The sequence below is a fragment of the Mastomys coucha genome, unplaced genomic scaffold (assembly GCF_008632895.1).
Source record: "Mastomys coucha isolate ucsf_1 unplaced genomic scaffold, UCSF_Mcou_1 pScaffold22, whole genome shotgun sequence".
NCBI lineage: Eukaryota > Metazoa > Chordata > Mammalia > Rodentia > Muridae > Mastomys > Mastomys coucha.
Genome location: NW_022196905.1, coordinates 205,476,124 through 205,489,264, shown reverse-complemented (window position 1 = coordinate 205,489,264; position 13,141 = coordinate 205,476,124). Strand labels below are relative to the sequence as shown.

At 38.1% G+C, this 13,141-nt stretch overlaps 1 protein-coding gene across 8 annotated transcripts in view; it reads right to left on the bottom strand.

The window, feature by feature from the left end:
- Marchf1 (membrane associated ring-CH-type finger 1) overlaps positions 1 to 13,141 on the bottom strand; it is an 803,111-nt gene that overhangs the window by 83,702 nt on the left and 706,268 nt on the right. The window lies entirely within an intron of this gene.

Below are 13,141 nucleotides of genomic sequence, written 5' to 3'. Positions count from 1 at the left end.
GGGGGGGGGGGGGGGGGCGGCAGCCAGCGCCATCTTTGAGGTGTGGCGGTTCGCGGCTCTCCACACCCCACTCTCACCAATGGACAGGTCATTGTAACAGAAAATGAACAGAGTCATGGTGAAACTAACAGAACCAAATGAGTTTAACAGCTATCTACAAAATATGCCACTCCCAAACAAGATAATAGACCTTCTTATCAGCACCCCATGGAACCGTCTTCAAAACTGACCATATAATCAGACACAAAACAAGCCTGAAAAGATACAAGAAGATTGAAATAATTCCATGCATTCTATCAGATCACCATGGTCTAAGGTTGGACTTCAATAGCAATAAAAACAACACACTCATGGAAACTGAATAACTCTCAGTGATAACTTGATCAGGAAAGAAATAAGAAAGAGATTAAAGACTTTCTAGAATTCAATGAAAATAAAGACATAGCATACCCAAATTTATGGGGCACAATGAAAACAATCTTAAGAGGAAAATTCATTGCACTAAGTGCCTTCATAAAGAAATTGGAAAGATCTTACACTAGCAACTTAACAGCAGCCTGAAAGCTCTACAACAAAGAAGATTATGCAGACAGGAAATAGCAAAACTCAGGGATGAAATCAACAAATTATAAGCAAAGAGAACAATACAAAGAATCAACAAAACCAAGAGCTGGTTCTTTGAGAAAACAAGATAGATAAACCCTTAGCAATATTAATTAAAGGGCAGAAAGACAGTATCCAAATGAAGAATGTCAGAAATAAAAAGTGAGATATAACAACAGAAACTGAAGTGATTCAAAACAATCATCAGATCTTACTACAAAAGTCTATAATTGTCAAACTGTGAAGTCTAGATGAAATAGATGAAGTTTCTAGACAGATACCAGAGTCCAAAGTTAAATTATGATCATGTAAACTATCTAAACAGTCTGATAACCCCTAAAGAAATAGAAGCAGTCATTGTAAACCCCTCAACTCCACCCCCCAAAAAAACCCAAAGCAAAAAAATAAACAAAACCACCACCAACAACAAAAATAAAAAAATAAATAAATTAACCAAAACCTGGGCCAGATGATTTCAATGCAGAATTCTACAAGACCTTCAAAGAAGAGCTAATGTCAATACTCCTCAAATTTCCATAAAATAGAAACAGAAGTAGAAGGAACACTACTTAATTCATTCTATGTATACGCAGTTTCTCTGATGCCTAAATACCATAAAGGCCTTAAAAAGAAAGAGAACTTCTGACCAAGTTTACTTATGAATATCAACGAGAAAAAAAAACTCAATAAAAGTCTTGCAAACCAAATCCAAAAACACATCAAAAACATTATTTACCATGATCAAGTAGACTATATTCCTGAGATGCAGGGATGGTTCAATATATGAAAATACATCAACTTAATCCACTATATAAACAAACTCAAAGGAAAAAAATACATGATGATCTCATTATATGCTGAAGAAGTCTTTGACAAAATCTTAAAAATTTTGGAGAGATCACGAATTCATGGCACACACCTAAACATAATAAAAGCAATGTACAGCAAACCAACAGCCAAAATTACATTAAATGGAGACAAACTTGAAGCAATCTCACTAAAACCAGATATAAGATAAGGCTGCCCACTATCTATATCTATTCAATACAATACTTGAAGTTCTAGCTAGAACAATTAGAAAGAAATCCAAGAAGACCTTAGAAGATGGAAAGATCTCCCATACTCATAGATTGGTAGGATTAACATAGGTAGATGGGATAGAGCGTCTGCAGAGGGGAAACCACTGGGAAAGGGGATAACATTTGAAATATAATTAAATAAAATAACCAATAAAAAACACATAATGAAAATGGACATCTTACCAATTGCAATCTATAGATCCAATGCTTATCCCTATCAAAATTCCAACACAATTCTTCACAGACATGGGAAAACAATTTTCATCTTAATATGGAAAAACAAAAAATAGAGAATAGCAAAAATAATTCTCAATAATAAAAGAACTTCTGGGGGAATCACCATCCCTGACCTTAAGCTGTACTAAGATCAATAGTGATAAAACAAAACAAAACAAAACCACATTGTATTGGACAGACAGACAGATAAATGGAACAGAATCAAAGACCCGGAAATAAACCCACACATGTATGAATACTTGATCTTTGACAAAGAAGTAAAGAACATACAGTGGACAAAAGAAAACATCTTCAATAAAAGATTCTTGTCTGACTGGCAGTCTGCTTGTAGAACAATACAAATTGATCCATTAGTATCTCCTTGTACAAAGCTCAAGTCCAAGTGGATGAAGGATCTCAACATAAAACCAGATACACTGAATCTAAAAAAAGAGAAAGTGGCAAAGAGTTTCTAACTCACAGGCACAGGGGAAATTTTCTGAATAGAACACCAATAACTCAGGCTCTAAGATCATTAATTGATAAATGGGACTTCATGAAACTGAAAAGCTTCTGTAAGGCAAAGGAGACTGTCAATAGGACAAATCACAACCTTATGATTTAGAATGGGAAAAGATCTTCACTCACCCTACATCTGATAGAGAGCTAATATCCAAAAAAGCACTCAAGAAGTCAAACTCCAAAAAACCAAATAACCACATTTTAAAAAAATGTGGTACAGAGCTAAACAGAGAATCCTCAACCGAGGAATCTCAAATGACTGAGAAGTACCTAAAGAAATGTTCAAAGTCCTTAGTCATCAGAGAAATGAAAATCAAAGTGAATCTGAGATTCCACCTTACACCAATTAGAATGGCTAAGATTAAAAACTCAAGTCACAGCACATGCTGGCGAGGTTGTGGAGAAAGAGGAACACCCTTCCATTGCTGGTAGGATTGCAAACTGCTATAGCCACTCTGGAAATCAATCTGGCAGTTCGTCAAAAAATTGGAAATAGTTTTATCTGAAGACCCAGCTATACTGTTCCTGGGTATATACCCAAAAGTTACTTCACCATACTCCAAAACCTTCTGCTCCACTGTGTGCTTTATTTTTTAATAACCAGAAGCTGAAAACAACCCAGATGTTCCTCAGCTGAAGAATGCATACAGAAAATGTGGTTCATTTACCCAATGCAATACTATTCAGCTATCAAAAATGAGGACATCATGAATTTTGTAGGCAAGTGGATGGAACTAGAAAATATGATCCTGAGTGAGCTAACACAGACCCAAAAGGACATTCGTGGTGTGTACTCATTGATAAGTGGATATTAGTCAAAAATTATAGAATACCCGTGATACAACCCACAGACTGTAAAAAGCCCACATGAGGATGCTTCAGTCCGACTGAGAAGGGGGAACAAACAATCATGAGAAGCAGAGAGAGGGAGAGACCTGGGTGACAGACCTGGGCAGGGGAAAAGGGGAGCAGGATCAAGTATCGGGGAGACAGGAGATAGGTTCAGAAGGAACTCTGGGAATGGGGGAACATCTAAAACGTCCAAAAGACCTATGGATGTGAGAGGCTCCCAGGCCTCAATGGGGGTTGACCTTAGCTAAAGTGCCCAACAGTAGGGAGATGGAACCTGAAGAGTCTGCCTCCAATAGATAGACAGGTTCTCCAGTGGAGGGATGTGGTCACCAACCTACCTTCAAAAATTTTAATCCAGAATTGTTCCTGTCTAAAAGAAATACAGGGACAAAAGTAGAGCAGAGCCTGAAGAAAAAAACATCCAGTGAGCAGCTCAACTTGGGATCCATTCTATGGACAGGCACCAGACCCTGAGACTATTACTGATGCTGTGTTGTTCTTGCACAGACGAGCCTAGTGTGGCTGTCCTCTGAGAGGCTCTACCAGCAGCTGACTGAGATAGATGCAGATATTCATAGCCAACCACTGGATTGATGTTGGGACCCCTATGGAAGAGTTAGGGCAAAGATTGAAAGAGCTGAAGGGGATTGCAACCCCAAAGGACGAAAAACAGTGTCAACTAATCCAAATTCCTCAGAGCTCCTAGAAATTAAGCCACCAAGAAAAGAGCACACATGGGCTGGTCTGAGGCCCCTGGCACATATGTAGCAGAGGACTGCCTTATCTTGCCTCAGTGGGAGAGGATGCACCTAATCCTATAGAGACTTGATGCCCCAGGGAAGGGGGAGAGGGAACACCCTCTTAGAGGTGAAGGTGTGAGGGGCTGGAGTGAAGGACTCTGGATGAGGGTAATGAGAGGAGAGGAAACATTTGTGATGTAAATAAATAAATAATTAAAAAATAAACAAAGGGAAAATGAACTCTAGTTTATTTCAGTTTTGATTTATTTATTTGTTGAAGAGACATGCATTAATGGCCCATATAACATAATAGGTACTAAGAAGAATAAAGAAAAAGCATAAAAAGAACTTGTGGTTTCAGGGAAATGTGTTAAAATATGATTTATTGGGGCTGCTGATGAAGGAAGCATGTGTTCTATAGAGCAGAGCAGCCATTTAAAGTTCTTATAGGAACTAACACTTAATCTAGAGAGGAGCAATGAGAAAAGTTAGAGGATTTGTTCAGAAAGAGACAAGAGTGTGCAAATGTGCAAAAAGCAGAGGTACAGCTGCTCAGAAATTAACAGAATATGCAGATGGAGCAGGAGAACATGTATTATTAGATTAGAACCAAGAATCTATCATCTAAGTATCTATATCTATTATCTATTTATCATCTTTTATCTATTTATCTACCATTGATTAATTACTTAGTATCTATTTATAACTTCCTTTGTTGTGTTGAGTATCAAGGTATACACATCCATTTAATATTGTATAAAGTCGTATTTCGTGTCAATAGGAAATGGTGGGTTATTAAACAATGGTGTTAGAAACACAGATTAGTTCTACCTGTTTGCCTGCAAGTTTCATAAACTAGAAAATTTCATAAACTTAATCGTGAGTGAGGTAGTCCAGACCCAGAAAGACAAACATGGTATGTACTCATTTAAAAGTAGATATTAGCTACAAAGTACAGAATAAGCATGCTACAATCCATAGATCCAAAGAAGCTAAACAACAAGAAGGGCCCAAGGGAGGATTTTTGAATCTCACTGAGAAAGGGGAAATAAAATAGACATAGGGGATGTATGGAGAGAGGAAACTGAGTGAGGGGGGAAATGGGAGGGGAACTGAAGGGGTCATGGATGTGGAGGAAAGAGGGAGAGAGAACTGGGATTGATGTGGTGATAGGGGCATCTCTGGGGGAAACTGGAAATCTGGGACAAGGGAAACTCCTAGAAATCTATGAAAGTGACTCTATCTAAGACTCCTAGTAATAGTGTGGAACATGAAATAATGTGGAACATGAAATGGTCACTTCTAGTAACCAGGCAAGACTTGCAATGGAGGAGTGGGGATATGAACCCAGCCACAAAACCTTTGATCTACAATTTTTCCTGCCTACAAGATGTGCAGGGATAAATAGGGAGCAGAAATTGAGGGAACCGCTAACCTATGACTGGCACAACTTGAATCCTATGCCATGAGAGAGAGCCCACACCTGACATTATTAGTGATGTTCTGCTATACTTGAAGACAGTAGCCTGACATAAATGTCATTCTGAGAGGCTTCACCCGGCAGCTGATGGAAATAGATGCAGAGATACCTATATTCAAATACTAAGTGGAACTTGGGGAATCCTGCAGAAAAAGCAAGGAAGGACTGTAGGAACCACAGAGTTCAAGAACATCACAAGAAAACTTGTAGAATCAACTAACCTTGTACCATAGGGGCTCACTAAGTTCAAACTACCAACTAGAGAGCATGCATGAGGTGGACCTAGGTCCTCTATACATATGTAACGGATAGGCAGCTTGGTCTTCATGTGGGACCCTTAACATGAGGAGCAGGGGCTGTCGCTGACTCTGTTGCCTTCCTTTGGGTCCATTTCCCTTAGCTGGTCTGTCCTTCCTACTCTAAATAGGAGAAGATTCACCTAGTCCTACTGCAACTTGATATGCCAAGGCAGGTTGATATCCATAGGAGAACTCCCCTTCTATGGGGAGAGGGGAAGGGGGACAAGATGAGAGAGAGAGAAATTTGGAAGAAAGGAGAGAGGGTAAGCTACGATTGGGATGCAAAGCAAATAAATAAATCAATTAATGAAAACAAAGAAAGATCAGTCACTTGTAAAACTGCGAATCCAATTTGTCTTATGAATTGCAGTACTTTAAGTGGATAAGGCATTTAAATATAATAAAGTCATAATATATGTAAAAACATAATTATATTATCTGTAATATTGTGGAATTATAAGAATATGAAACAAAAATTGGAAAACATAGTACAAGGATTTAAAAGATAAAAGCTTTTAACTGACGACAAAGAAACACATATTCACACAGCAAGACACTCATAAGTGAAGCCAAAGAGAGTTGCTACATTTTATAACACATGTATAGCCAAATGGCTAATTTGTTTAAGTCACAAATCTTTCACAAATAATTACATAAATTTCCATTAAGAAAAATGAATAGGACACACAGATGGTAGTGCACACAAAAGGAACTATAGATAGCAAAGAACTATATTTATAATGATAATCTCAATTTCTATAAGCAAGCAAATTCAAAGTGAGTTCACAATGATCTTTACTTTTAGTGATCAAATCAGTATATTCATAAAGACTGATCATCTCTATCCAGTGGAGATAAGGTATGAAAGTCAAACATTGGGATGTAGTTTTGAAGTAATCCTATAATTTATACAAAACACACTGGGCATATTCTACTTCATATCATTCTACCATACACACACTCCTTTTGAATAAAAAATTTAAGAGGAAGATTACCTTTCAAAATTGTATATAGTATGATCTTGCTTGAGTAAATTATACTTCCTTGGTGTGTACTTACAAACTCACAGGAAAAGTCTGGAAGTAGAGAGCTGGCTGTTGGTAGTGATCATTTCTGGAACTTATATATATATATGTGTGTTTCATATATATAGCCATGAATACTATATATTATATTATGTATGCAATCATACATATATACATATTGTGTTTGTACAACTTAGAATTGCTAATTTTAATAACAAAAATAGTTTTCCATCATATTGATAATGATTTGAGGATTTTTTTAAATATTAAAAGTAATTACTATTGCTTATTCAACATTTTGGTCAACCATGTCCCTCTTCTCTTAAATTGAGTCATTACACTAAATAAACATAGAATTAAGTTGATGAGACTGAGAGAAATGGGGTCCAGTGGCTGGCCCAAATTGTGATCCAACTCAAGGGGAGCCTCCTGACACTATTACTGATGCTATGGTGTGCTTACAGACAGGAGCCTAGCATGATGGCCCTCTGAAAGGCCCAGTGAGCAGCTGGAAGAAGCTGAGGAGGGTGGCCCCATAGGAAGACCAACAGTCTCAACTAACCTGGACCCCTGAGATCTTTCAGACACTGAGACACCAACCAGGCACCATATACCAGCTGATATGAGGCCTCTGACACACATACATACAACAGAGGACTGCCTGGTCTGGCCTTAGTGAGAGAAGAAGCATCTAACCCTCTAGAGACTTAAGGCCCCAGGGAGGGGGAAGATTTGATGGGGTGGGGCTGGGGTAGGGACATCATCTTGGAGATGGGGAGTGGGGAAGGAGAATGGGATGAGTAACTGTGGGAGGGTGGACTGGGAGAGGGATAATGACTGGATTGTAAAAAAGATTTAATAATACTAATAATGATAAGGGACAATGGGGGACAACAGGGAAAGACAATGAGGGAACAATTGCAGAGAGATGGGAGGACCAATGGGAGAATAATAGTGAGACAATAGGGGGGACAATGGGGGAGTACTGGGTGAAGAACAATATGGGTGAACCATGCGAGGACAATGAGGGGAGCAATAAGGGTATGTTGGGAGAACAATGGGGGGTGGTGGGGGGACAATTGGAGAGACAATGGGGGTAATGATGACATGAATTCATTAATATCATAAGTGTTTTGTGGAGATCACAGGGTTGTAATGAGACATTGATCTCAAGATGTCAGAATTCTTTATTGCTAGGAAGTCATGCTTGTCCTGACTAACGGCCTTCTTCTCTTGAAGAAGATAATAGAGCAGCTGCAGGCCCATGAGTCTCAATCCTGGCTGAAAATTGTAATTTCTGGGCAAATTTTTAGCAATACCGTGTCTGGTTATAATCTGGAATCTCCTAGCAATGAGATCCCAGAACAGGCATTTATCTAGAAAAAATCCTGAAACTCAGCAGGATTTTATTGCATCTCTAGTGGAGGTGAAGGGAAGTGTGGCCTGGGGACATTTCAGTATAAAGGCTTCCAGTTTGGCTGCTGTGGCTGAAGAGCATGACAGAGGAACAGCAATGGAAGATGGTCTGTTACCCTTGTAGGTCACACTGGACGCTGTGTGCAGCAGGTGCAAGGCTGGGACTGTGCATATGGAAGACTCATCAGGGTGTATGTAGAGACTATGACCTGATCCTGGAGCTCCATCCTCCTCTGCCTGCTCTTGTCAGTTCATCATTTCAGACACCATGGGCAGTGAGAGGGCCAAGCAATGAGAACACATAGATCCAGCCATGTCTGCTCCCAGGCCAAGAACAAGGAAATCCACTTATCCTGTGCTTATCGTGACCCCTCACCTATGTATATAACCAGGAGTCACCATAGCTAAGGTAATGAGATTTTATTCTATGACTAGAGGAAAGGTTACCTAGCCGAGAGGCCTGGCATTGCTGGTGAAAGATAGAACTTAAAATCGATTGCAAGCTAAATCATAACTGGAAAGCAGACCACCAGTTCCGTAGCCAGGAAACACATAAGCATCCAGTCTGTTAAAAAATCTGGAGGCCAAATCTCTATGAAGAGGCTGCTACAAAATATTCATAAAGTTGAAGGGGTATAGAAGAGATCTTGAGGGACTGATGTTGATTAAGTTGTGAACTGGCAGTGACTGAAGCTTGTTATTTACTTACTTTGAAAAAAATCAAACATTTCTCAATGGGAACTCTGAGTTAAAAACAAAGACTGAGATTGTGCTTAGAAATTCTCATTTCCCCACCCATATTACACAACAATTACCCTGTGACATCCTGAAGGTTTTGTGGCATTCCTAAGAACCTTTGCATAGCCATCATTTGTATACTACAAATGAAGGTCAGACTACATAATCCAGAATGCTCTTGATGTGAAGTGATTTGAAGTTGCTTTTTTTTTTCCAGTTTAGTTTTTTCATTGTGATATTAACAATTGTAAAAAAAAAAGTTCATTTCAACTTGCTTTTCCTTCTATGTATTTACATTACTATTTAAAAATAGTACTGCCAAATGCTATTTTTGTGTTAGGTATTTGTCTATAACTATAATCTGTCAGGGCACTGTATCTGGAATACATTGCCCATTCAGTTCCTCTCTGTTGCCCTCCAAATGTAAGCAGTGGTGCACAGTGTAAAGATCAGCTTTGGAAATAGGCTGCCTAGAGTTCAGATTCCACATGTGTTACTTATTTAACTGTATGAAGTTGGGCAAAATCTAGAAAAACTATAACCACTTGGACTCAATCCTTTCAACTCTTAAGTGTTTGTTGAGCCATTAATAAAAATCTTTAAAACCAACAGAAACCATCAATAGTGCCACTGAGTACCATCAACTCTTAATGTTATGTTTATACTAAAGTAATCATAAATTAATAAAAAGATAAATATCATCTTCCAAATTTAAAGAAATTTCTTGGATATAGTCACTGAAAGTGGTAATTATAATAACTTAAAAATGTTTAGGATACATTGAGGAAATTTTAATAAAAATTATTTCTCATTTAAAATATATTAAATATTTTCAAAATATAAAACATACAAAATAATTTTCTTGTACATTATGACTTCTTAAAATAGTTTCATTCTATTATCTCATTTTGGTTGTTTTGTTTTGTTTTATTTTTCAAGACAAGGCTTCTCTATGTCTCCCTGGCTATGCTGGAACCATTGTGTAGACCAGGGGCTGATCTTTTTTTTAATTGATTTAAATTTTCTTGCATTATGAGAAAAGATACATGATTTCAATTTAACTGAATTTGTTAACATTTAAAAACATATTTTAAGTAAATAGAATTAAATCACATTCTTGTTTCCCTTTTGTACTTCAACTCCTCCCAGAGACCCCCTTCAATACATACAATATCCTTTTTTGTCATATTCTTTAAAATTTATAAAATATTATAACAATAAAATGAGTATTATAAAAGTTGTTTGATATAAAACAACAATCAATTTAACAGTCTTATGTAGATGGAGGTAAAATCCTTTGGTGATATGAGGGTCATTGAAGTACAGCCTTATTACAATGAAATCCAGTGTCTAAAAATTGTTCTTATTTTGGGCTTGTCCTACAATAAGAGCTAAGATTTTAAGCTCTACTAAATACAAAACAAGCAAACAAACAAACAAAAAGACTTTATATATTTATGTTCATTAAAAAATACTAGTGGTGATGTATTATTTTAAAATATACAATCAATATGTTTGAAGTTATTTAAAATTTATATTGAGAAAAAAACATATGTATTTTCAGTATTGCTGTAGACAAGCATCTACTTAAGACTGTTAAATTGAAGTTGCTTTTTAACACTATTTGCTCATTTATTTAGCAGCAGGAGGCAGTACAGCTCAAGGTCCAAGGATGGGGACAATGGGAGGGAATCAGTTATATTTTGCATCACGTGGGTCTTGGGATCAGATTCAGGTTATCAGACTTGTCCAAAATTGCCTTTACCTTCGAAGCCATCTCATACCTGTCTCTTTAACGTAGGACCTCACTTTATAGTCCTGGCTGACTTGTAACTCACTTGGCTAGGCTGGTCTTGAACTCACAGAGTTCTTCCTGTTTCTGCCTCTTAAATGGTGGAATCAAAAGTGGCCTCTGCTAGTTTTTTTGTACTTAGTAGATGGCCCCACATCCATATGGGCATCATGAACTCAGCCTAGTGGGTTACCCTAAAAAGAAATATGAAGGGTAAACCTCCTGGGAGACATTGCTGCAATTGGATAGAGCTAAAGCAGGCTAGATATGATCATACTTCATTGTATACATGTATGAACTCCTAAATAATTATATAAAATGATTTCAGTAATGAATAAATATTCCTTAATTCTACAAAAATGACATAAAAACAGAGATTGTATAATGAACAACAAGTAGTATGTGCCTGAAAATTTAGAAAGTCCCTGCCTTGTCACTTTCCAGTTCAAACAGCAATGTCTATTATCTCCTATTGAGAGGGTCAGATACAAGATAAGCTTTGCTGGTACTTAAGATTGGATGGAGGAGAACAGGAGAGAAGCCTAGCTGAGTCCCAGGGAAGGAAGCCCTGAGGAGTGCCTGGGTACCACTCTGTGAAGATGTGTTCTGATCTGTGGTCTCCATGGTACCTAGTTAGATGCAGGTTTCCTGAGTATGAGACTGTAATTGAGTTTCAAGGACTTCTCTTTGGAAGCCCAGACTGCTTGTTTTCTACTCATACCTGCCACAGCTGTGGGGAGCTGTTTCTTAACTGTGTCCGCCAACCTGGCAATGTCACTGTCCTACCTCAAGTCAGTGTCTATTTATGCTACTCTGCTTGCCTGTGCACCCACCTGTCCTTTCAGAAGCCTGAACAGGAGGGAGTTAACCCAAGGAGGGACAATGCTTAATACAAATGGAGAATGGGAGGCTGGACATATGTGATTTATCTTGTTCGTGCAGAACAATCTGACAGTCAATAGCTACTTCTCAGGAGAGGCATTGGGATCATCAGAAACAGGCCCCAATGAACTCAAAATGTCCTTTAACTTAAGTATTGTGTCAGTATTTCATAATCTTTGCCAAGGTGTTTCTCAAATGTTTCACCTGGACCCAGATTCTTGTCAAGTATATTGTTGTAAGGGAAGCTCAAGCTGAGAGACAATTGAAAGCCAAATTACAAATGATAGAATTTTTGGTGTTAGATCTCTCATAGTCAGACAAAAAGTGACATATTTTTCTAAACAAAAAATAATTTATTCCAGAAAAGACACATCCATAATGATGCCCATCTACTATCTTCTTGTGAAATATATGCTCAAAAGTTCTATAAGCTTCTTCAGGATTTGGGTTTTGTTCCCTTACCTCATTAATTTTCAGGGATTCATATTCAATCTCTGTCTAATAAGATTTTTAACATCTGTCTATATCTATCTATCTATCTATCTATCTATCTATCTATCTATCTATCTATCTATCTTACATCTTAATGTCAGCTCCGTAGTCCCCCTTTCTTGCAGCTCCTTCCTCCATTCCCTATCCCCTTCTCCTCTGACAAGGGGGAACCCCTCAGGGTATTACTTCTTACCTCTCAACCCTCCCTGGCACATCAGTTGCTGCAGGACTAGGCTCCCTCTCTGTCATGGAGGCCAGACAAGGCAGCCCAGTTAGGGGACCTGGATCCACAGGCAGGCAACAAATCAAGGGCAGCTCTCCTACCCCTACAGGATTTTTTGCTAAGTGTTAATGACCCTTAATGAATTGTCACTCAACGGGTCTCCGGATGGGTGAAATTTAGGTGGTAAGGAAAGCATGGAGTAGTCCTAGTATTTGCCTAGGAAAGACCAATGAGGATTACGCAGATACACCAATGATTAACTGTTGCCAGGCTTTGATAAATGCCTTGAAAATATTCCTTAAATGCTGGCTCAACTGGCTGTTAGCATGTAGAAGAATGCAAATCGATCCATTCCTATCTCCTTGTACAAAGCTCAAGTCCAAGTAGATCAAGGACCTCCACATCAAACCAGATACACTGAAACTAATAGAAAAGAAAGTGGGGAAGAGCCTGGAGCACATAGGCACAGGGGAAATTTTCCTGAACAGAACACCAATAGCTTATGCTCTAAGATCAAGAACTGACAAATGGGACCTCATAAAGTTGCAAAGCTGATGTAAGGCAAAAGACACTGTCAATAGGACAAAATGACAACCAACTAATTGGGAAAAGATCTTTACCAATCCTATATCTGATAGAGGGCTAATATCCAATGTATACAAAGAACTCAAGAAGTTAGACGCAAGAGAACCAAATAACCCTATTAAAAAATGGGCTAAACAAAGAATTCTCAACTGACGAATACCAAATGGCTGAGAAGCACCTAAAGAAATATTCAACAT